Here is a 27,481-nt window from a genome sequence, read left to right as displayed (position 1 = left end):
GTTTGAGTATAGCACATTTTCTTATAATTGGCTTGTGAATGGTGAACATTGTTTCAACAGTATTTCCTCATATCCTCAGTGCATAGAGAAATGTGAAACATCCCCTTAGTGGAGCAACACAATCAATACATTCTTTCTTCTGCGCTCTAAGCTAGCGTGGTGTGAACCAAGTAAAGCTTCCTATTGTCTCTCCCATTCAGCTCTCCATAGGTCAGGCTGGAGGGAAAATATGCATTATACGGAGACATGAAGGATCCCGCAACCAAAAAGACTCTCTTTTGTGCGGCTCCATCTTGAACTCTGCTCTGTGCAAAGAGCTGAAGTGTCATATTCAGCAGATTCACACAAATGCTTTATTCAGAGGAAGAAATACAAAACATACTGTAGGGCATTGTGTGTGGGACACAGATACTAAACTTAGACGAACAGCCTACAATGGTGATCTATTATCATGTTCCAGACCGAAACACTGCATTCAACTGGTAATTTAACTGGTAAATGAAGTCCTCGTTAGTCCAGCTTGTTCTACTGGGCCCTTTTACCTGGCAGTAGTCAGCTCAGTTAATTTGAGGACAAGCTGAGTGAGTAGCTCTCATTATCTGTTATCTCCTGTCGTGTTATCACTAGTAGAGATAGTGAGACATCACAGCCAAACACTGCATTCAACATATCTTTAAAGACATGACCTGAAACTTTGGCGACTACTAAGTATTTTTTAAAACCTCCCATATATGTCAATGTGAAGTTTATACATGCTCAGTCTATGAGCATAATTGCTGTTTAACACCAAACAGCCACGAAATCCCTAGTTTGAAAGCAACTGTTTTTCTGGAAGCTTTGCTGCACCAATTTCCCCCACGTGGGCCAGCCCCTAGCAATTTCAGTTCTAGCCAATGAGCTTCAGCCCCTCATCATTTGAGTGACAGCTAGAAAGATGCACATACAGCAAGGCGAGAGAGAGCAGTGATGTGGTGCACATATTGCACTTGTGACCTAGTAGCAAACTGCAAGGACCACTTTTGGCTAGTGAGGCTACTTTCAGTACTACTGGATAAAAAGTATTCAAAAGTACCAAAGAATCTCTTTAACAGGTAAATGAAGCCCACTTGTCAGTCCAACTTGATCTACTAGGATTCATATTAGATTGACCTGCCAGCCGTGAGATCAGTTCATTTGTGAGGACAACTTGAATGAGTAGCTATCATTATCTGTTAGCTCCTGTCATGTTATCACTAGTAGAGATCGACAGTGACTAGGGAGATAATACACACCCAGGGGAAAGGGTGGGAGTGGAGAACCATGCCCTATTGTTGTGTTTCTGCATGTGATGAGATACGTCATTCAGAGATCAGCATGCAAATACATATTTCCATCTCAGAATGAATCAAAACAAATGCACAATGATTCAATGTCAGAATGCCAACAGCAAATCAATGAAAGAGTCCCAGTGAATGGCCAGTGAATCTTATGTAGACAATAAGTAAGATTAATAGTAGGCATTACCCATCCCTAAGAGATTTAACATTTCACTGAAAAGTCTTTAACCTTTATGTTAGACAAGCTACGTATATCATCACTTGTACTACAGTTATTCTGACTGTCAACTGCTCGATAATGCTTTACTGCATATTGATTTATTCACTGCTTGGTTGATAATAAATACTTTATCATTGATGTCTTATTGTTTTCCAAGGTCCACTGACAGCTGGCAGCTATCCCTGAACAAATTAATACTATGCTGGCTACAATCTGACAAAAATCCAAGGTGGGTGCTTGCACCTACCCCAAACACGGGTGCATGTTTTGGTTTTGCCCTAACACTAGCACTACACAGCTGATTCAAATAACCAACTCATCATCAAGCTTTGATTATTTGAGTCAGCTGTGTAGTGCTAGGGCAAAAACCTAAATGTGTACCCAGATGGGGCCCCAGGACCGAGTTTGGGAAACCCTGCATTAGCTCCCGAGTGGAGCAGCGGTCTAAGGCGCTGCATCTCAGTGCTAGAGGTGTCACTACAGAAACCCCGGGTTGAATCCAGGCTGTATCACAACCGGCCGTGATTGGGAGTCCCATAGGGTGGCGCACAATTGGCCCAGCGTTGGCCGGGTTTGGCCGGTGTAGGCTGTCATTGTAAACAAGAATTTGTTCTTAACGGACTTGCCTAGTTAAATAAAGGTTAAATTATTTATTTATTTTTTAATCCTGAGAGGCACAAACGAGCCATTACCAGCTCTGATGATGGAGAGGGCTGTACATCACTGGGGACAGTAAGAGCTGGTTGATCAGTCGCTGCCAGTACCCCCCTAACCTTTCCCTCACATCCCATTTGTCTCCTACAGCTTTTACTGTTTGTGTTAGCACAATTACCCCTTTCAGACCAGCCACTATGACAGCATGGGCACAACACTTGAGGGTTAGATTTCATTTCATCAAAGCATTACAATTTTATTTGGACTGAGGATGGCTTTATAATGAGCTGGGATGAGATGGTTTCAGAGACTCACTTATAGAGTGCTTCATCAACCCTGCCTGTGTGTCCTCAATCAATAAGCTTCATTCATAAACAGTCCCCAAGCAGCACAACTTGTTACACTACACAGTGATTGTTGCTTAAATCCGTTATGGAAAATAAGACACACCTGCATGTTGGTCAGCAGTGGGACATGACTGAAAGGTCTGATAACTGACTGACTTGACTATTTGGTTGCACCAAATGACCAAAGAAGGCACAATAACATAGCCTACACATTTAGGGATAGCATAGAATGGACAAACACTGACAGCAGGCTTTCAGCAAATGTTCTTACATATAAAATACCTGATTTGACTCAATGTATTTGAATTATATTAGAACTGGCAAGCCATTTACATAATCATCTGTACACTGTCCAGATGTTTTGTCTCATACATATATACTGCATCCTCAATATAAACTCTTGATGCTTGAGGATATGAGTTTTATCACATTAGAAGCTCTGCCATACATACCCACATTCAATCATAGCTGCCTGGCCAAGTGTAATTAATATCTGATTAGACAGATGCACAGGACTGCAATCTCACTGATGGAGAGAGGGAAGGAAGGGGTGAGAGAAGGAGAAGAAGGTGAGAAGGATGAAGCACCAGAAGGGATGAAAGAGGGAGAAGGAGAGGGGGAGTGGAAGAAAGAGGGAGAGAGGAAGAAAGAGGGAGAGGCAGAAAGAGGAAGAGGGGGAGAGGAAGAAAGGGGGAGAGGGAGAGGAAGAAAGAGGGAGAGGGAGAGGAAGAAAGAGGAAGAAAGAGGGAGAGGGGGAGAGGAAGAAAGAGGGTGAAGTACCCAAGCAGTCACAGACCCATCACAGCTGCACTGCGTGCTTATACCACTTATTTTCTCTTTTCCGGTACAACACACACACACACACACACACACACACACACACACACACACACACACACACTGCATATATCTTTTTGGGGGGGAGGTTGTTGTGTATTGTTTTGTATTGCTAGGTATTACTGCACTGTTGGAGCTAGAAACATAAGCATTTCGCTGCACCTGCGATAACATCTACAAAATATGTGTGTACATGCGACCAATAAACTGTATTTGATTTGAAATTTGATTTGATTTGGATGAGTAACCCGGGTGGGGAGCCGCACACACACTTCGATCCTCACCAGCCCTTTAAATGAGCCATCAGAGCTGGATCGGGCCGTGCCTTCTGGACCAGCCCCCTGCCTGCTTGTGCTGGGTGCCTGGCTTGCAGCTGTTGTGATATTGATGGGAGATCTGTCTGTTTCTCACTGAGATGAGGCTTTACACTCTCAGTTCCTTTCTATTCCTTTGTTTATTCAAATTATCCACCATATCACAAATAAGAGTAATTGCAATGAGACTGATAACATCATTAAAGATATCAATAGCTATTTTTTTAACGAGACACCCAGTCTTCAGTGTCTTTACAGTGTCTTCATTCTATCACACAGCAGCTACATTCAAAATAACTCTTGGCCCACTCAGGCGGAACATAATGGGGAATAAACACATATCCTCATCCCAGTAGCTAGTATTCTATTTTGGTAGCAACATTTTACGGCTAAATAAATACTGAAATGGTTGTTGTTGTTGTAAACACCTGAAATGACATTGTGGTGTATAATGTTGCTGCTAAACAAAACCCTCTCTAACCTGTTTAACACCATACCGTAGCAGTATGACCTGTCCAAATGAAGGCAGTCAGTAAAGTGTGAAGCATTTGAAAAGTGTGTTTGACTGACCTACTTTGTTATTTATTCCTGTCTGTAAGTTCTGAACAGTGTTAATTTTCCAGAGAACAGCATGCCAGGTTTCTGGACACAGCAGGGGTATGATATATGAAATTACCCAGTGTTTGCCATTTCACTTTCACATTTGGCGGTACAGGCCCTCCTTTCAATTAATTTCATTTCATTTCATTGCCTTTACAAACACTAGCCTACTTACCATTGCATGACAAATATCTCTCTCTACCTCTCCCCCTCCCTCCCTCCTCTCCCTCTCTAATTCGCTCTCTCTCTCATCTCATCTCTATTGCTCAGACTCTGCCGCCTCTCCTTCTCCCTTTCTCCTGATCAAGGAAAAGGTCTTATTTAACAGTTCTAATGAGATGTGTGGCCATAGAGTCAACATTAAATCTTGTGGTGTGGTGACAAGTTAAACAATTACCAAATTGCTCCCAATCAGGATCTGATGGGCATGTAATGTAATGTGCGTGGGGGGAGGCACATTACTGTAAATAATGTCATTGGTTAATAGGAAAAGTGGCCATATAATGAGGTGTAGGAATTATGGTCAACTCTGACCCTCAATGTCTGAGTTATTAATTTGATGTAAAAACTGATAATTCAGTACTGAAAGCCTCGTCTGAATGTTTAGAGATAATGGGTTCCTACTTATTTGTGTCTTGTCGTCACAGGTGACCACAGAAAACAATTGCATGGTGTGAAAGGAGGTGTGTCTTCTCTACATTGGGCAGAATGGTAGCTGATAGGAATATTAATGCAATCTCCCTATGTAATTCCAGTGTCAATCAGGTTGGAAACATTTGGAGTGCATCGTTGGCAATAGCTTTCACCATTGGGAGCAATACATGGCTACCTTTTTCATGCTATCTATAGATGTGACACATGTACCCATGATTGCCATGTTTAGTCTCATAACTGTGGCTCAAAAATACTTTACATTGTATGGTTGTAACTAAACCCATGCTTCACTAATGTATGGCACCCATGCTTCACTAATGTATGGCACCCATGCTTCACTAATGTATGGCACCATATTTTCAAAAGAATGCATCCACAAGGAAAATAGAAATGTCATGCCAAGTTTAGGTCCCTGACAAAAAAATGAGGATTTTTTTTATGTGTGCACTGAGCTAATACAAATAACTTGATTTGGACTTGTGGCCCACATTCCATTCTCTGCAGCCACTGTGTGAGTGCCCATTTTAGTTGGTGAGAGCACACAAGTGGAGAGACTATAGTTAAACAACCCTATTGTCGATTACTATTCTCTAAATCCCAAGTTTAACCACTGCCCCAGAAGCAGGTACGCCAGTTCTCTAAACTGTGTATTTCATTCACCATACCTATTCATCTGGGTACAGGGCATAGATGGTGGTTGAACAATAACTAGGTACGCTGAAGAATAAATTGTGGTTGTCAAAGTTAGAGGCCGTATTTGGACAGGCGTTTTACACTGAAGGGTATTGAATTGAAGATGAGAGATTGAGGCCAACAGGCTCTTGTTCGTTAGGACTACAGCAAGGGTTCCCAAACCGTTTTGGCCCACAACCCCATTTTGATATCTGAAAATTCTGGTGACCCCAACCATGTGAAAAATAATGATGTAGTTAACAGCCAATGTTTACTTTTTTAATTGGGGCCATGGCAATCAATTGCAAAACATTCTAACAATATTTCTGATTGTATTCTCAACTCACCATTGTATACTTTTAATGTGGGGCTATGACATCATTTCGTATCACACCACCACTAATGAGATGGGTGTGCTTGAAGCATGTCGGGGCGGAGCTTCTCAAAGCCAGGGGGCGTGGTTGACAGTGCGCACCTCATGTCTCCTGTCACATCCAACCTGGATCGATATTTGTTTTTAATGGAGACAAGAGCACCGAATCAGTTTACCATGAGTTTTAATCCTCTGAGGGAGATGACGCAGTATTTCCTTTGAGTCAGGAACCAAAACTCCTCCATAGTGACCCGTGAATGCGTTGTCTGCAGCATTCGGTCACATGACAGCTCGATCAGCTGTTTGATTTCACTTACCGGAATGTCAGGTGAGCCAGGATCACAGTCAAATGGATTTCACTGATTCTGTATAATGTTTTTGTATTTCCCCTTCATGCTTGCATTCAGTGTGTTAAGTTTCCCAAATATGTCTGTTACATAGGCAAGGAGACACATTTTCTTTTCATTACACAGAAAGTCAACCAAGTAATTTTCTTTTTTACATTCATTGCGAATGACAACAGTTCCACTCTCATTTCGAAAAATCTTTCCCCTCAATATCCACCAAACCTCGGTGTGAAATAGAACATTGTCATGCTCATATCGCTCTGATCTCCACATAGTTTTGTGAACAGGCGTGCGCGGTGTCGTTTACAATCAAAGTTACCTGCTGCGTATCTCAGTGCTCTGCGCTCAGCTCTTTTACCGCCAGTTGCTCATGGTGTATCCATTATAACTCAGTGGATGTGTCATACATTGTATCCATATGGCAGAGGGAGACACATTCAAAACTAGAGTGCAGAGGCCTGCCCGCCGTCCTGTGATAGATGGAGCCCCATCTGTGGAAAAGCCCACCATTCGATCCCATGGAATCTGTTTTTCGTCAATATAGCCACGCAGCACACTGAACATCCCTTGTGCTGTTTCATGCTCGGGGATTGTGAGACAACAATATGTCCTCCTGAATAACATCCTCCGACATATAGCGGACAAAAGTCAAAGCATCTCGGCCCTCACAGCTAATGTCCATTCGGAGAGCATGTGGGGAGTTTTTGAGTTGTTCAGTCAGAGTTTCTTCTTGATTGCTAGCTATAGCACCAATTCTTAGTTTCACATCTGAAAAAGGTATTGATGTGAGTTGAGTTTCTGTGCCTCTGCCTCCCCAAACATTGTTATCACCATATCAACATCATAATATCAATATCATATTAATTTTAATTTAGATTTGAAAGTTAACCACATTACAATGATTTTGAGAGACAAAGACGATATTATAATATTATAATTATATATTTTATACCCCGATTTTGGAAATTCTCACGCAACTACATTTTCATATCAGGCGACCCTAGATGGGCCGCGACCCCTAGTTTGGGAACTGCTGGACTACAGCATGCCAGTTTGATACAAGATAAGACATTGGATGGTAATGCAATTGCTAAAAGATTGCTGTAGCCTATACATTCTTATGCAGTTAGATAATGTGTAAGAATATTACTGTGCCAAGCATTGATCAGTTTCATGACTTAATATTTCTGCCCCAAAAATTCAGAAATCGTAATTAAGCAACTGCTAAACTATGGTCTTCATCGTAGTAAAAACTGCCCTCTCATTGAAGCAGAAAAACATACGTACACCTTTACATCTATACCATATGGCTCCAGTCTCCAAACTATCTGTACATGATGTACCAAGCGTACAGGCTAACATGTCCACAACATGTCAAGAGGATAGAATAAAGTCAACACTTGAAAAATACATGGTATGGATGTAACTTTCTTCTTCTATGTTACTTCCCCACTGGTAATTCTGTGCAATTGACCAAAACATCAATGTCATTAAGCTGATTACAACATTGATAAGCTTTGTCATCTTTGACCATAAGCCACTGATAGCTGGTCTGTAACTGGACACATCTCAATAGTAGACCAGACCAGACGTTCACTTGCTTTGATAACAGATGGTTTATAGACCTAGTAGGGGTCGCAATCTCTGTTATGCTGCAAACGGAGATTCAGCCTTCTGTTTGTGTATTATATGACATGGCACTCCTAAATGCTCGAATCACATTATCACAAACAGAAATATAAGCAAAGAACATGACAGCAAATATGTGGACGTCTTCATTTTCGCTGGAGTTGAAATCAATCCACTGATGAAGATACCCTTAGAAAGATAATTTTCAAAACCCCACAATTTTTTATGCGATAAATGCCACACAAATATGTTCAATTTCTGTATCATGATGACTACTGCTCAGCCTATTCCCTCCCCTGTTGTCTGAAATAAATCTAATTGCCTTGATTTCATAGATTTTAATGTCATAGTAAATTAATGTTCTTTCTACACGGTGAATACCATATGTCATAGCAGCTGTCTGTTCCAAACACAGTGAGTGGCAGACCAAGCTCTCTGAACCAATAGGCTTTGTCCAGGCCAGAAGATGTTGGCTCAGTCCTTTTGTTCAAGTGTCCTGAATCTGAGCAGTTCAGCTTTAAAGAGACACATGTTTCTGACAGGCTGTTTTCACTTGATTCCAAATCCAAATCATGTGTAGTAAAACAGAAAACATTTAATCAGAATGTGTTTCAGCCTAAAAACAGATCAGATGCTCATATACTGTAATTCTAAATTGTAAATTTGGGTAATAAAAAACAATGGCAATAGCATTATGTATAAATTGAACTATATTTTAGACAATATGTTGTCTACTGTACAGCCATCAGTGATATCATGTGTGTTAAAGCACTATGGAATCATCTGCAGTGGTACACATCCAACCCAATGACTCAGACACAGACACAGGACCAACACTACACTAGCTGCTAATCGCTGGATGAGCACTGCATTAAAACATGGCTTTTCAAGAAGAAATGAGAGAACTGTTGCTCACGGGGGGAGTCATCCCCAAGGCATACTGCTATTGCTGAAGTAAATCAGCCTCAGAGTCAGTTCGGGGATAGACGTATCTGAACAACAAAGGAGACCGGCCCCAGAATAACACACAGCTCACAGACAGGGATCTCTACATGTTGTTTTTCAAGCACCATTGAAATTATATAGACTTTGACACGTCCTCCAAATCTCAGGAGACATTTTAACATGTGCTTCTATAACAAATACGTACAGGTTATCTGGTTTCTATTTTGTTTCAATAGTATATGCTTTTGGTAATAATTACCTGAATTCAGTGTGGTTTTACCAAACCTAGCCAATCTCTGTTCTGCCATCCTATTGAATTGTACACTTAATAGTTTAGCCTATGGGCAAACTAAGACTGTGGTGCTACAACAATTAGTATTCAGCCTTTCAAGACCACACGCATTCATTTCTTTTAAATTCAGAAAACAGCTGAAAGTCTAAAGAGAATCAATGTGTCTGCTCCCTCACAATGACTCATCTTCAGTATTAAAATGTCAGTTACCACTCCTCATCTTGTTTGCATAGTTAATATACATGTGTTAGTGTTGGGTATAAAATTACTTCCATAGACATGAACACAAGGGACTGTCTGTGCTCAAGAGAACCATCACATAAGGTTCAGTCAAACAACAGGTCATGTCAGATCAGTCATTTAGGGATAAGGGTCAAAGGTCATAGGAAATTCTCTCTCTTTCTCCCTTTCCCTCTCTTTATACCCCCCTCTCTCTCCCCGTTCTCCCTCTCTCTCCCTGTCTCTTGTTTGACTTTCAACCACAGTCTACATTATAACCTCATGATGAACCCTACACTTTCCTGCTATAAGTAACTCTGACAATGGAGTGGCAGGAAATACTACGGAGGATTCAGCTACATCCTGTATCATATACTCTACTGGCTCTACATCTACCTAATCAACACATCCTGGCTGCCAGGAGTTTTCCATTCAGATATGACCAACGCCTCTGTGAGAATAGGCAGGTCCAACTATGCAAATGAGGAGCAAGCTTTGATTTACATAAATTCACTGAAAACTTATACTAAACACACGGTTATACAGTATGAGTTATACAGTATCACACAGAATTGCACTTTTCATGTAGCCTACCTTCAGCCAGCAAATAACTTAACCACCGATCAAGCAACATTATGGACTAAACGTTAAAATGATGTTGCTGCAGGATTATTATGCTGTGACAATATGGCTATGTTTACACAGATAGCTCAATTATGATATTTTGCCAATCATGATATTATAGGCAAATATCTGATCTGATTGGTCAAATGGCCAATTGGTGGCAAAAAGGTCGAAAGTGTATAAATGCAGCCTATAGGTAAAATTAAGATCCTACATCTGTATGCATATTTCAGTGCAAATCTGGACCAACATGGGCACCAGATGATCTTGACTACCCAGAGAAATGCACACTGTGTTATTCTCATTCATGAAATGACAGAGGGATCACTGACTGGTCCTCAGCATAAATGAAACCGCAATACGTTGCATTTAATAAGGCCGTTTCAGAGGACCCAGTCTGGTGCAGAGCGGGCCAAGCCCTGTGCTGTACTGTACCAAGCGAGCAGAGCAGAGCTGCTGCCACACAGACTTAGCAGTGATAACATCAACACGGTGCCCACCACCACAGCCCACAGCCCGCCGGCTGGCACTGAGCCACAGTGTGGCCACCAAGCAGCTGGCCATTTACTCTGACTGATAATCCATCCAGGTAACCATCAACTACATCCTGCTTTGGATTGGAGGGAGCCATTCCACAGCACCAATAAGAACTAGCTGATGTGTTGTGGATGCAAGTGTGTGAAATTAAAGTAAATATATGTTGTTTGCTTAAGGAATATAGTGTTAAACAAGCAGGCTCAAGGTCTTGCATGTTGAGAGTCCATGTTTTAATCAGCTAGACACAGCACACATGACCTATATAACTGTAGTAGTTCTTAAACAAAGCAGGATGTTATTCAGACCTTATCGAGATCTTCAAATATGTGCATAGTATTAATATCATTATAACCTGGTCATTCAATTTGCATAAAATAGCGCTTTGAAGGAATCGCTTTGTCTTTTCAATTTGTATTCAGTGTGCCTATCTGGAAAATGACTGGAATAAATCAGAGAGGGATGTCATTCTGCAGAGAAACTTGCAGGCGTGAACATAATCCTTAAACATATCTAGCGTACTCCAACTGAAACATATTTCCTCCCTTGGGTTATAAAGCTTGGAAACATGAATCTAATGAGAAATCTGTCCTCACTGTAGTAATAGAGTACATGCATTCACTTGTGTTTTAATCATGAAACAAGATATATCAACATTTTAAAAGTATTTCAAATAACACTATACTGGGAATTAACAATATACAATATCAATATAAAAACCAAACACCCTGTCACTTGCATTTAACTTATCTTGGAACAAAAGGAACTCACTCCTGAGAAGATTGTGGAGGTGTGGGGCACACTTAAGAAAGATGTCAGTGTTAAAATAATACTATACTGGGACTTAAAATAATGTGCCTTCATAAAGTCTTCATGAACACTACATAAATATGTCACAAGTCATCTATAATTGTATGTCATGCTCTATAAAGGGTTCATAAAGGGTGACATAACCACCAATGTCAAATGTGGCATAACCCACTACAGTATGTAAAATATGACATGAGCCTGTGCTTTATAAAGAGTGGCTTAAGCACTGCTTAATAAATAAATTGAGGCTTCACAAAACAGTTGTAACCTTGGCAGAGCATTGCAACGCCAGAATAGTAGGTTCGATTCCCAGGACCACCCATATGTAAACAATTATACTCGCATTACTGTAAGTCGCTTTGTATAAAAGCGTCTGCTAAATGGGAATATATTATATTACTTTAAAACATTTCTGTAATGGCCCAACCTCTTTCCCTCTTGGGTGCATTGCCAATATTGGACCTGACCTCAACTTTCCCCAAAATGTTGGGCTGCAGGGTGACACGCTCTAAAGTGCTGTCAAGCACAGCAAAATAAAACATTAGTAGGATCTCCCCCCCCCCCCCCCCCATGTTTTTTCCCACTTTTTTTAAAAATAGAAAAACAACATTTGATTTTCTGTGTTCATAACAATGCTTAAACGGGGGGATCACTTTTGAGGTCTGGAAAAAATCTTAGAAATCAACGATTATTTTGTGTAGTTACCCTTTAATTCAGTGTGCATGCGCTGTTGTTTGGTTAGCACTGTTGTTTGATTAGCTGTGGAGTTTGTAAATCAAATGCCCACTTGTGGTGCCACTGGGCAGCAAAAAATGACGTTAATTTATTGTAATTTATATTAGTTTGTCGCAGTTAAGTATTGAGTTAGATTAAATAGCTACCTCAATCGTGACTTCACAGCAATTTCTATCCAGCTAACGGTAGAGATATAGCTATCGTAATTTCCGGACTATTGAGCGCACCTGAATATAAGCCGCACCCACTGAATTTAATTTTTTTTTTTATTTTGAACATAAATAAGCCGCACATGTCTATAAGCCGCAGGTGCCTACTGGTACATTGAAACATATTAACTTTACACAGGCTTTAACGAAACACGGCTTGTAACAAAAATAAATAGACTTTAACGAAACACGGCTTGTAACAAAAATAAATAGGCTTTAACGAAACACGGCTTGTAACAAAACATTTAAAATTAGCAGTAAACAGTAGCCTACCAAGAAAGTCATTGGTCACTATCTTCCTCCTCCTGTGCACTGAAACCACTGAAGTCATCTCCTTTCAAAAAAAATTGAAAGCGGGAAAAATCCATATATTAGCCGCCTCATTGTTTAAGCCGCAAGGTTCAAAGCGTGGGAGAAAAGTTGCGGCTTATAGACCAGAAATTACGGTAATGTTAGCAGCATATACTAGCTAGTTAGCTACAGCAATACACAATTTTCCACAAACGGCTTCCTTTCAAATAGTATTAAGAATATGCATACCCTTGCATCAGGTCCTGAGCTACAGTCAGTTAGATTTGGGTATGGCATTTTAGGCAAAAATTGAAAAAAATGGTCCGAGCCTTAAGTTAAAGTAAGTACAGCGTCATGAGATATGGAGGTGTTAAAAATGACCGAAGGTGTCTTGCTTCGAACAAATTATTACAGGACACCACATAAAGCACAATAAATAGATTATAAACATTCTGGATTTGAAGGTTCTGTCAAGATCCACAGGTTGTTGTAGTGTTTGAGAGGTATTTACATGGTTTGATGGACGTGCAAAGCTTGCGTTTGTATGTATGTGTGTGTGTGTGTGTGTGTGTGTGTGTGTGTGTGTGTGTGGTGTGTGTGTGTGTGTGTGTGTGTCAGAGCCAATATGATTTGGAGTAGTCCTACCTGAGACTACTGCACCAGGTATTCCTCTTATGTTACCATGCTGGAGACCAGGTCTTGATTACAACCTGTTACAATGGTGCCAACATTTTGTGGCTGATTTTTCAGCGGGGGACTGGGTGAATGTGTAAAAGACTTGACTGGGCCCAGCACCACACAGTATGGCTCGTTATATTGTTGTGTGTGTGTTTGTGTACTGAGGAACATGTAACTTGGTTCCAGAAGAAAGCCACTTTCAATTTTCTTATGTTGGGGGCTTTCATCAAGGTAAGTGTTTCTTGGTGTAACTATCAGAACTCAGGATAAGACCCAGATGCAGACATCTAGAGTCACAGATGTGTATTGACCCAAACAGGGGGCAGGCAAAAGACAGGTCAAAGGCAGGCAGAGGTCTGTAATCCAGGGCAGAGCCAATAAGGTACAGAACAGCAGGCAGGTTCGGGGTCAAGGCAGGCAGAATGGTCAGAACTGGGGAAACTAGGAAACAGGATGGGAAAACACGCTGGTAAGACCTGACAAAACAAGACGAACTGGCAACAGACAAACAGAGAACACAGGAATAAATACATTGGGGATAATGAGTAAGATGGGCCTGGAGGGGGGTGGAGACAAGCTCCTGGAAACAGGAGACAAAGGGCTGTGAGACAGGTTTAATCCTAGACACATGAAAAGTGGGAGGAATACGGAGCGTACGGGCAACAGAAGATGAACAGCAGAGGGGCTAATAATCTTGGAGATGGGGAAAGGACCGATAAAGTGGGGGGAAAGTTTGAGGGACTCCACCCGGAGGGGCAGGTCACGAGTGGACAGCCATACCCTCTGCCCGAGACGATACCGGAGAGCTGGGGTCTGGTGGCGGTCTGCTTGTCATCGATACCTGGAGGTGGTCTTGAGAAGAGCTGACCGGGCTCCCTTCCAGGCATGGCGACAGCGGCGGACAAACATCTGGGCCTCTTCCTCTTGCTCTGGGAAGGGCTGAGGCTGATAACTTAGGGAACTCTTGAAAGGCGGGAGCCCAGTGGCAGAGCAGGGGAGGGTGTTGCAGCTGTATTCAACCCACATGAGTTGCTGGCTCCAGGTGGTGGGGTTAGCAGAGACAATGCAGCTAAGAGTCGTCTCCAGGTCCTGATTGGCTCAGTTCGACTGGTCATTAGACTGGGGGTAGAACCCGGAGGACAGGCTGGCCGACGACCCAATGAGCGTGCAGAATGCATTCCAGAACCGGGAAGAGAACTGAGGACCTTGGTCGGAGACCATGTCCACCGGGAGTCCATGGATCCGAAAGACGTGCTGCACCATGAGCTCGGCCGTCTCTTTGACAGAGGGTAGCTTGGGGAGAGGAATGAAATGGGCGGCCATGGAAAACTGGTCCACTACTGTAAGGATGATGGTGTTGCCATCAGACGGGGGGAGACCAGTGATGAAGACCAGGGATATGTATGACCAGGGACGGTGAGGGACAGGAAGTGGTTGAAGAAGACCAGCCGTAGCTTGCCGAGGAGTCTTATTCTGCACACAGATCGTGAAGGCGGCGACGAACGCGGAGACGTCAGGGACCATGGTAGGCCACCAAAAGCGTTGTTGCACAAAGTCCAGGGTCTGCCGGGAGCCCGGGTGGCAGGCAGGCCTGGAGGAGTGGGCCCATTCCAGGACCGAGCGGCAGACAGAGTTAGGAACAAACATCCAGTTATCTGCTACTATAGCTACTGTAAATTGGACAGTGCAGTTAGATTAACAAGAATTTAAGCTTTCTGCCAATATCAGATATGTCTATGTCCTGGGAAATGTTCTTGTTACTTACAACCTCATGCTAATCACATTAGCCTATGTTAGCTCAACCGTCCCGTGGGAGGGACACCAATCCCGAAGAAGTTTTAACCTCACTAGGGTAGGGGGCACTATTTCACCTCAGGATGAAAAGCGTGCCCAAAGTAAACTGCCTGCTACTCAGGCCCAGAAGCTAGGATATGCATATAATTTGTAGATTTGGATAGAAAACACTCAAGTTTCCAAAACTGTTAATATAATGTCTGTGAGTATAACAGAATAACAGAGTCCTTCGATGTAGGTTGGGGCCAATCCACCACTGCTCTCATCTTTCCGAGATCCATCTGTACATTCCCCTCAGTGATGATGTAACCGAGGAAGGGGATGGTGGAGCGATGGAATTCGCACTTTACCGCTTTCACAAAAAGCTGGTTGACCTGTTGGATGTGGAGTACATGTTCTTGGGCTGAGCGGGAGAAAACGAGGATATCGTTGAGGTAGACGAAGATGAACCAGTTCAACATGTCACGGAGAATGTCATTAACCTCTCTAAGAGGTGTGGGACGCTACCGTCCAACCTGGCCAACATCCGGTGAAATTGCAGAGCACCAAATTCAAAAACAGAAATACTCATAATAAAATTCATAAAACATACAAGTGTTATACATCGGCTTAAACATTAACTTCTTGTTAATCCAACCACAGTGTCAGATTTCAAAAAGGCTTTATGGCGAAAGCATACCATGCGATTATCTGAGGACAGCGCCCAGCACACAAAACATTACATAGCCAAGTAGATTAGTCAGAAATAGCAATAAAATGAATCACTTACCTTTGATGATCTTCCCTCTTTATATCCAAAAACCTTGTTCAGTAATCCAATGGCTCAAGGGCGGTCACAACAGGCAGGCAAAAATTCCAAATAGTACCGTTAAAGTCCGTAGAAACATGTCAAACGATGTTTATAATCAATCCTCAGGTTGTTTTTAGCCTAAATAATCGATACTATTTCAACCGGACAATAGCGTCGTCAATATAAAAGAAAAACAAGTAAGGCACACTCTCGGTCGCCGCAGCAAACAGCTCTGGGGACATCCCACTATCCACTCACTCAAAGTGGTCATTCTCCCTCATTTTCAGAATAAAAGCCTGAAACAATGTCTAAAGACTGTTCACAACTAGTGGAAGCCATTGGGAACGGAATCTGGGTCCTATCCCTTTAAATGGTGGATGGGCTGTCGTTGGAAAAACAGCCATTTCAAAATAATGGCACTTCCTGGATGGATTTTCCTCAGGTTTTTGCCTGCCATATCAGTTCTGTTATACTCAGACAAAATCTGTAACAGTTTTGGAAACTTTAGAGTGTTTTCTATCCAAATCTACCAATTATATGCATATCCTAGCTTCTGGGCCTGAGTAGCAGGCAGTTTACTTTGGGCACGCTTTTCATCCGGAGGTGAAAATAGTGCCCCCTACCCTAGTGATAGTGCCCCCTACCCTTCTTCGGGATTGGTGTCCCTCCCACGGGACGTGTGATTAGCATGAGGTTGTAAGTAACAAGAACATTTCCCAGGACATATCTGATAGTGGCAGAGAGCTTAAATTCTTGTTAATCTAACTGCACTGTCCAATTTACAGTAGCTATTACAGTGAAAGAATACCATGCTATTGTTTGAGGAGAGTGCACAATTTTGAACATGAAAAGTTATTAATAAACAAATTAGGCACATTTGGGCAGTATTGATACAAAATCTGAACAGAAGCGTGAAAGTGCAGAAACAGCCACCATCACATGTCCTCAACTGGCAGCTTCATTAAATAGTACCCGCATAACACCAGTCTCAACGTCAACAGTGAAGAGGCTCTATAGGTTGGGTCACCCATAATCCCACTCCCATCAACCTCTGTGTGTCAGGGAATCACAGCACGACCATTCAATTCCCGCTCATCAAGTCCCCCCAGATTCCTGTGGTTTTGGGATTCTCCTGGCTCCAGTGACACAATCCCCTCATTGATGGGCTGGAGCCCGTTCTGCCATGCCCATTGCCTGAAGTTGGCGCAGCCTTCCCTGGGACGTCTTCCTGTGTGATCGGAAGTTGCCCGGACCTCTCCGCCATTCCCGCAGAGTACCAGGACCTCAGGGAGGTTTTCAGTAAGGCCCAGGCCACTTCGCTTCCTCCGCACTGACCCTATGACTGCGAGATCGACACCACCCCAGGGATGACTGTATTCACTGTCGGGTCCGGAGACCAAAGCTATGGAGACCTACATTGAGGACTCCCTGGTTGCAGGGTGTATCCGACTTTCTGCCTCTCCCGCCAGCACAAGGTTCTTCTATGTGTAGAAGGACAAAACCTTGCACCCGTGCATCGACTACCGGGGCCTCAATGACATCACGGTTAAGAACAGCTACCCACTACCACCCATCGCCTCGGCCTTTGAACCGCTCCAGGGGGCCACCATTTTCTCCAAGTTGGACCTGAAGAACACCTACCACCTGCTGCAGATACGGGAAGGGGGAAGACTGCCTTCAACACGGACAGCAGTCACTACGAATATCTGGTCATTTCATTTGGTCTAACCAACGCTCCAGCTGTGTTCCAGGCACTGGTTAACAATGTCTACACTGTATTTCTGATCAATTTGATGTTATTGTAATGGACAAAAAAAATTGCTTTTCTTTCAAAAACAAGGACATTTCTAAGTGACACCAAACTTTTGAATGGTAGTGTATTTAACCCAAAAATATATGGGGGATTGGAAATAATGCAGACAATTACACTGATGGAAGCAACAATCTATCCGCAATATAAAAATATAATAATCATTTATTGTGTATTGATAGGTATTACAGCACTGTTGGAAACATAAGTATTTCGCTGTACCTAAGATAACATCTTCAAAATATTTGTACGTGACCAATAAGATTTGATTTGATTTTAGTCAGTACACATAGTCCAGGTAGCTATTTAGTTAACTATTTACACTGAACAAAAATATTAACTCAACAGGTAAGTGCTGGTCCCATGTTTCATAAGCTGAAATTAAAGATCCCAGAAATGTTCCATTTGCAAATATAATCCATCCACCTGACAGGTGTGGCATATCAACAAGCTGATTAAACAGAATGATCATTACATAGCTGCACCTTGTGCTGGGGACAATAAAAGGCCACTCTAAAATGTGCACAAAACATTGTGCTTTGTCACACAACACAATACTAAAGCCTCCAACATCTTTTAGAGAATTTTGCAGTACGTCCAACCGGCCTCACAACTGCAGACCACGTGTAACCACGCCAACCCAGGACCGCCACGTCTGGCTTCTTCACTTGCGGGATGGTCTGCCACCTGCCACCCGAACAGCTGATGAAACAGTGGGTTTGCAGAACCAAATAATTTCTGCACAAACTGACAGAAACCGTCTCAGGAAAGCTCATCTGCCTGCTCGTCGTCATCACCAGGGTCTTGACCTGACTGTCGAGCTCAGTGGGCAAATGATTACATTCGATGACAACTGGCACAGCGCAGAAGTGTGCTCTTCAAGGATGAATCCCGGTTTAAACTGTACCGGGCAGATGGCAGACAGTGTGTATGGCGTTGTGTGGGCGAGCAGTTTGTTGATGTCAACCTTGTGATCAGAGTGCCCCAATGTGGTGGTGGGGTTATGGTATGGACAGGAATAAGCTATGGACAATGAACACAATTGCGTTTTATCAATGGCAATCTGAATGCACCATGATAAGATCCTGAGGCCCAATGTTGTGCCATTCATCTGCCACCATCAGCTCATGTTTCAGCATGATAATGAATGGCGCCATGTCGCAAGGATCTGTACACAAATCCTGGAAGCTGAAAATGTCCCATACTCACCAGACATGTCACCCATTGAGCATGTTTGGAATGCTCTGGATCGACGTGTATGACAGTGTGTTCCATTTCCCGCCAATATCTAGCAACTTCACACAACCATTGAAGAAAAGTGGGACAGCATTCCACAGGCCACAATCAACAGCCTGATCAGCTCTATGCGATGGAGATGTGTTGCGCTGTATGAGGCAAATGGTGGTCATACCAAATACTGACTGGGTTTCTTATCCACGCCCCTACCTTTTTTGAAGGAAGCTTTGACCAACAGATGCATATCTTTATTCCCAGTCATGTAAAATCCATTGATTAGGGACTAATGAATTCATGTATATTTACTGTTTTTCTTATATGAACTGCAACTCAGTAAAATCTTTGAAATTGTTGCATGTTGCATTTATATTTTTGGTCATTGTAGTAGTCTTATGGCTTGGAGGTAGAGGCTGTCAGGGTCCTGTTGGATCCAGACTTGGTGCATCGGTACCGCTTTCGATGCGGTAGCAAAGAGAACAGTCTGTGACTTGGGTGGCTGGAGTCTTTGACAATATTTAGGGTCTTCCTCTAACACCGCCTGGTACAGAGGTCCCGGATGGTAGTGATGTACTGGGCCGAACACACTACCCTCTGTAGAACCTTGAGGTCGGATTTCAAGCATTTGCCATACCAAACGGTAACGCAGCCAGTCAAGGTGCTCTCGATGGTGTAACTGTAAAACTTTGAGGATCTGAGGACCTATGCCAAATCTTTTCAATCTGAGGAGGAAGACAGGTTGCCGTGCCGCTTTCACGACTCTGTTGGGGTTTGTGTGGACCATGTTAATTCCTTAGTGATATGGACACTGATGAACTTGAAGTTCTCGACCCGCTCCACTACAGCCCCATCGATGTGGATGGGAGCATGCTTGGCCCTTCCGTTTTCTGTAGTCCACGATCAGCTCCTTTTTCTTGCTGATGTTGAGGAAGAGCTTGTTGTCCTGGCACCACACTGCCAAGTCACTTACCTCCTCTCTATAGGCGGTCTCATCGTCATCAGTGATCAGGCCTACTACCGTCGCGTCATCAGCAAACTTAATGATGGTGTTGGAGTCGTGCACGGCCACGCAGTTGTGGGTGAACAGGGAGTACAGGTGGGGACTAAGCACGCACCCCTGAGGGGCCCCCGTGCTGAGGGTCAGCGTGGCAGATGTGTTGTTGCCTACCCTCACTACCTGGGGGTAGCCCATCAGGAAGTCCAGGATCCAGTTTCATGGAGAGGTGTTCGGTCCCAGGGTCCTGAGCTTAGTAAGAACTTGGAGGTCATTATGGTGTTGAACGTTGAGCTGTAGTCAATGAATAGCATTCTTACTTAGGTGTTCCTCTTGTCCAGGTGGGAGAGGCAGTGTGGAGTGCAATAGAGATTGGGTCATCTGTGGATCTGTTGGTGCGGTACATGAATTGTAGTGGGTCCAGGGTGTCTGGGATGATAGTGTTGATGTGAGCCATGGCCAGCCTTTCAAAGCATTTCATGGCTTCAAATGTGAGTGCTATGGGGCAATAGCAATTTAGACAGGTGATAATGTACAATCAAATGTAGCCCTTGAAAGTGTTACGTGTCAAGACTTTTATCCATAGTGTAAATTAACTCAATATTACACTATACACCAGAACATACAGTATACATGAACAAAATCAGTCAACTCACAATAGCTTTTATATCGAAACCAAAGCGACGGGGGAAACAAAGCTGGGGGGGGGGAAATCTGTTGGGATGATGATGCTTTGTGCAAATAATGGCAACAATTATCCCGCTTAATCAAACACTTTACACTGTGATAATTGATTCATTTATTCAAATCAGCTGTTAGCCTCTCTCAACCATGAAATTAGAAGACAGGGAAAGTGCCAGTGCTCTAATACATTTACTCAATTTGGGTATTTATGGTAAAACACTACAAACACTATAAATCTGATTCAGCTCATTTGAGTGAGACATAAAAAGTAATATTGTCCAGGGAAAGGAAGTATTTAGTGAATGAAGAATGAGTCGATTCATGGACTCCACAGGTGTGTAATAAAGGGAGATGGATTGCTATGAATGTACAGTATGCCATTGATTGCATAAGGTAAGAATTGCCAAAAATTCCTACATTACAGCTTGAATCCTACTTAAAATACAAATATTTTGTTTTTAACACATACTATAACAGAATGGTGTCTGCAATCTTCTCCCTATCCTTTTCCTCAAATCTAAACTATGTTCATACCCACAGTAAAATACTGTAGGCAACATATCTTCAACCTTGACTCATCAAAATGACTTAGAAAATGAGGATCACATAAAGACAGTTTAGCTGTAGGCCGACACATCGTTATGAACATTTTCTGGACTTCTGATTGGCTGTAGCCAGGTAGCCTATATGCCAGAAGTAATAGTCTCTCATTTCAGTGTTCCCTTTCCCTACCGGGTGCTAAAGTTATATGTCTGGAGCCGTTTTTAAATGCACAGACTTCCTGCTTGACTTCTCAGAGACCTGCAGGGAATTTAGCTGACTGCTGATATTGCTTTATCTTGACCCCCAGAGATTCTTATAGAAATCCACTGCTTAGGTATGTAGAATAAATACTTTTGAGATGTAGGTAAAGAATCCATAACAATGTCATAAAATGCCTACTTCAAATAGATCCCAGATAATACATTTCTTCAGTCTGAACCAAATGTGAATATATATTGCCGCAAATAATTTGAAGTGGTGTTGTGCCATTTTTTTTACAGCTAGGCATAAGCGATTTCCTACGGTATGATTTTCCCCTAATAGCCAGATAATTTAATCTGCGATTTGTCTGTTCAGTGTAATTTGGTGTTACGGTGTTGGATTTACACTTTGGTGGGGAATTTAGACATAATTTAACTTTAATTTATATGTAACTAATTATATATTTTGTCCATCAAAAAGCAACTCTGTGTTTATGGTCAGTAACGTTTGGTGTACAGTATAATCTGGCATAAACATACAGTATTTTTTCTAGGGATACTGTAGCTAGAGGTGGTCACATAAGTATATTAATCCCAACCCTCTTTCTTATTAGACTAAACCTACTATTGAACTAGCCCTGAGCATGATATTGTCTTTCCTTTTAGCCCCTGTTATCATCACAGAGAGGACAAACATCCCGGAAGCCCTAATCAAATAATGAGCTGAGCCAGGCAGGCAGGATCTTGGAGCTAGGCAGTGAATTGAGCGTGCATAGCTCTCGGAGAGAGAGAGTATTGGGTCCCTGGTTATGTTGTGGTGCTTTATTAACACATGACCTTTATGCCAGATGGTGGTTTTAATTAGATACCATTAGCTCGCTGTCCTCCCCGATTATTCCAAACCCTTCCAAGCAGACCTTTATTTGATCTGCTGCCAAACATACTGTAAATGAGTTCTTTAGAGAAACAAATATTTATATTTAAATAACTCAATGAATGTTTGGACACACGGTCAAATCAAATCAAATCACATTTTATTGGTCACATACACATGGTTAGCAGATGTTATTGCGAGTGTAGCGAAATGCTTCTGCTTCTAGATCCGAGAGTGCAGCAGTATCTAACAGGTAATATCTAGCAATTCCACAACAAAACCTAATACACACAATCTAGTAAAGGAATGAGAATATATAAGTATAAAATATCTGGATGAGCACTGACAGAGTGGCTAAGATGCAAAAGATAGTAAAGAATAGATAGTGAAGGATACAGTATACAGTATATACATATGAGATGAGTAATGCAAGATATGTAAACATTCTTAAAGTGGCATTATTAAAGTGACTAGTGTTCCAGTTATTAAAGTGGCCAATGATATCAAGTCTATAGGTAGGCAGCCGCCTCTCTGTGTTAGTGGTGGCTGTTTAACAATCTGATGGCCTTGAGATAGAAGCTGTTTTTAAATCTCTCTGTCCCAGCTTTGATGCACCTGTATTGACCTCACCTTCTGGATGGAAGCAGGGTGAACAGGTAGTGGCTCGGGTGGTTATTGTCCTTGCTTATCTTTCTTGCCTTCTTGTGATATTGGGTGTTGTAGGTGTCCTGGAGGGCAGGTAGTTTGCCCCCGATGATGCGTTGTCCAGACCGCACCATCCTCTGGAGAGCCCTGCGGTTGTGGGCGGTGTAGTTGCTGTACCAGGCGGTGATATAACCCGACAGGATGCTCTCAATTGTGCACCTGTAAAAGTTGGTGAGGGTTTTTGGACTTGAAGCGTAGCTGCCATCTCTATCGGGTGCCATCTGAGAAGCATACAGGCAAGGTTTAGCATTCATGCTGTAGTCTAGATTTAGTTTTTCAGTCATTTGGTTGAACAAGACATGAAGACCACATATTAATGGCCTTCAAACTATTATTATTTTTTCACCTAGATTGCCACATTTACATGTTTTGTTATTTCACTGTGATGAGAACAGAGATGATATCTATGAACGTGGTCAACCAAAACATCTTCTTAAGATGACATCTTCTTATGCTTACTCCACCATCCCCTCCTCTAAAAGGGAGCGTTGTACCTGTAGGAGTATCCCTGGTATATAGCCATCTCTCGCTACAAATCAAATCATATCAAACATAATTCCAGACATGTTTCAAAATTCCAATCAACTATCTTGTCTCTTATCAGCATGTATCAACTAGTAAGGGAGAAAAATGCATCTGACAGTGGTCCTATTGCAAATTCTTGGCCTTGAGTACAGTCCTGCTAAATTCCAACACAAGCCCTTCCTGTCACATCCTGCTCTGTGCAGCCGCACATATCCTTTGGTCTCACCCTCTCCCAAGACCTTGTACGGGAAAAAGCCTCTGTCTTGACTTGTTCATACCAGTCATAGGGGGGCGATATCTGTGATATGCGGAGAAAGAAAACAAAATATTTTGGCAGATAATTAGGTGGCCTATTTCCTTTTGTGTGCAGGGCATGCATGCTGAACCTTGCCTGCCTGTTTCTCAGATGTAGGCAAAACATTGCATCAATGCTCAATTACTGTTCCTAATGATGCAAATAATGGTGCAACTGTGATGGTCTAATTATATTGCATTCGAAAACTCCAATCATAATATACAGTGCCTTCAGAAAGTATTCATACCCCTATTTACATACACATCACTAGCTCACAGAGGCTGCTGCCTATATACATAGACTTGAAATCACTGGCCACTTTAATGAATGGAGCACTAGTCACTTTAATAATGTCTACATATCTTGCATTACCCATCTCATGTGTATATACTGAATCCTATACTACTCTACTGTATCTTATTCTATGCCACTCTTACATTGCTCGTCCATATATTTATATATTCTTAATTTCATTCCTTTACTTAGATTTGTGTGTATTGGGTATATGTTGTGTACTTGTTAGATATTACTGCAATGTCGGAGCTAGAAGCACAAGCATTTCGCAACACCCGCAATAACATCTGCTAAACACATGTGACCAATACCATTTGATTTGATTTGATTATTCCACATTTTGTTGCGTTACAACTTAAATTCAAAATGGATTAAATATTTTTTTCACCCATCTAATCACAATACCCCATAATGACAACGTGAAAACATGTTTTTAGAAATGTGTGCAAAGTTTTTGAAAATGAAATGCAGAAATACATAAGTATTCACACACCTGAGTAAATACTAACACACAGTTGGAGTCATTAAAGCTCGTTTTTTCAACCACTCCACAAATTTCTTTTAACAAACTATAGTTTTGGCAAGTCGGTTAGGACATCTACTTTGTGCATGACACAAGTCATTTTTCCAACAATTGTTTACAGACATTATTTCATTTAGAATTCACTGTATCACAATTCCAGTGTGTCGGAAGTTTACATACAATAAGTCGACTGTGCCTTTAAACAGCTTGGAAAATTCCAGAAAATGATGTCATGGCTTTAGAAGCTTCTGATAGGCTAATTGACATAATTTGAGTCAATTGGAGGTGTATCTGTGGATGTATTTCAAGGACTACCTTCAAACTCAGTGCCTCTTTGCTTGACATCACGGTAACATCAAACGAAATCAGCCAAGACCCCTGAAAAATAATTGTAGCCAGAAGCCTGGTTCATCCTTGGGAGCAATTTCCAAATGCCTGAAGGTACCACATTCATCTGTACAAACAATAGTACACAAGTATAAACACCATGGGACCACGCAGCCATCATACCGCTCAGGAAGGAGAAGCGCTCTGTCTCCTAGAGATGAACGTACTTTGGTGCGAAAAGTGCAAATCAATCCCAGAACAACAGCAAAGGACCTTGTGAAGATACTGGAGGAAACAGGTACAAAAGTATCTATATCCACAGTAAAACGAGTCCTATATCAACATAACCTGAAATGCCACTCAGCAAGGAAGAAGCCACTGCTCCAAAACCGCCATAAAAAAGCCAGACTACGGTTTGCAACTGCACAAGGGGACAAAGATCGTACTTTTTTGATGAAATGTCTGGTCTGATGAAACAAAAATAGAACTGTTTGGCCATAATGACCATTGTTATGTTTGGAGGAAAAAGGGGGAGTATTGCAAGCGGAAGAACACCATCCCAACTGTGAAGCACAGGGGTGGCAGCATCATGTTGTGTGGGTGCTTTGCTGCAGGAGGGACTGGTGCACTTCAAAAAATAGATGGCTTCATGAGGAAGGAAAATGATGTGGATATATTGAAGCAACAGCTCAAGACATTTAGGCAGGTTACCTTCGCTTCCTTGGGCACAGGGACTATGGTGGACTATGTAGGTATTACAGACTCTGTCAGAGAGAGGTTGAAAACGTCAGTGAAGACACTGCCATTTGGTCCGCATATGCTTTGAATACATGTACTGGTATTGTGAATGGTGACCTGTTTAAAGGTCTCGCTCACATTGGCTACCGAGACCTTTATCACACAGTCATCCAGAACATCTGGTTCTCTCATGCATGTTTCAGTGTTGCTTGCCTCGAAGCGAGCAAAAAGGCATTTAGCTCATCTGGTAGGCTTGTGTCACTGGGCAGCTCGTGTCTGGGTTTCCCTTTGTAGTCCGTAATAGTTTTCAAGCCCTGCCACATCCGATGAGCGGCAGAGTCGGTGTAGAAGGATTCAATCTTAATCCTGTATTGACGCTTTGCTTGTTTGATAGTTCATAACGGGATTTCTTATAAGCGTCCGGATTAGTGTCCCGCTCCTTGAAAGCGGCAGCTCTAGCCTTTGGTTCAATGCGGATGTTGCCTGTAATCCATGGCTTCCGATTGGGATATGTACGTACGGTCACTGTGGGGATGACATTGTCAATGCACTTACTGATAAGCCGATGACAGAGGTGGTATACTCCTCAATCACGGAACATATTCCAGTCTGTGCTAGCAAAACAGTCCTGTAGCGTAGCATCCGAGTCATCTGACCACTTCCATATTGAGCGTGTCACTGGTACTTCCTGCTTTAGTTTTTGCTTGTAAGCAGGAATCAGAAGGATAGAATTATGGTCAGATTGTCACGCTCTGACCTAGGAGAGCTGTTTTTTCTCTGTTTAGTTAGGTCAGGGTGTGAAAGGGGGTGGGCATTCTAGGTTTTTGTTTTCTATGTTTTGGCCAGCTATGGTTTCCAATCAGAGGCAGCTGTCTATCGTAGTCTCTGATTGGAAGCCATACTTAGGCAGCCTTTTTCCCTTGGTTTGTGTGGGTAGTTGTTTTCTGTTTTGTTAGAGTAACCTGACAGAACTGTCGGCTGTCATTTTTGTTTATTTGTATTCAGTGTTCATTTTCATAAAAATTTACGATGAGCACTCAACACGCTGCACCTTGGTCCCCTTTATACGACGCACATTACACAGATTTGCCAAATGGAGGGCGGGGAAGAGTTTTGTATGCATCTCTGTTTGTGGAGTGAAGGTGTTCTAGAGTTTTCTTTCCTCTGGTTGCACGTGAGTGCTGATAAAAATTTGGTCAAACTGATTTATGTTTGCCTGCATTAAAGTTCTCGGCCACTGGAGCGCCACTTCTGGATGAGTGTTTTTTTGTTTGCTTATATCCTTATAGAGTTGTTTGAGTGTGGTCTTTGTGCCAGCATCAGTCTGTGGTAGTAAATAGACAGCTACGACTCTAATAGATGAGAACTCTCTTGGTAGATAGTGTGGTCTACAGCTTATCATAAGGTACTCTACCTCAGGCGAGCAATACCTCGAGACTTCTTTAATATTAGACATCGCGCACCAGCTGTCATTGACAATAAGACACACACCCCCCACCCCTCGTCTTACCAGAAATAGCTTTTTCTCTGTTCTGCCGGTGCATTGAAAAACCAGCCAGCTCTATATTATCCGTGTCGACGTTCAGCCACGACTACATGAAACATAAGATATTACAGTTTTTAATGTCCCGTTGGTAGGATAATCGTAATCGTAGGTCATCAATTTTATTTTCCAATGATTGCATGTTAGCAAGGAGAACGGATGGCAGTGGGAGTTTACTCACTCGCCTACAAATTCTCAGAAGGCAGCCCGATCTGCGCCCTCTTTCCATCCGTCTTTTCTTCACACAAATGACTGGAATTTTGGCCTGTTTCGGGAAAGCAGTATATCCTTCTCATCGGACTCGTTAAA

The sequence above is a fragment of the Salmo salar genome, chromosome 06 (assembly GCF_965601325.2).
Source record: "Salmo salar chromosome 06, fSalSal1, whole genome shotgun sequence".
Lineage (NCBI taxonomy): Eukaryota > Metazoa > Chordata > Actinopteri > Salmoniformes > Salmonidae > Salmo > Salmo salar.
The sequence above is the reverse complement of the archived record's forward strand: the minus strand, read 5'-3'. Positions refer to the sequence as shown.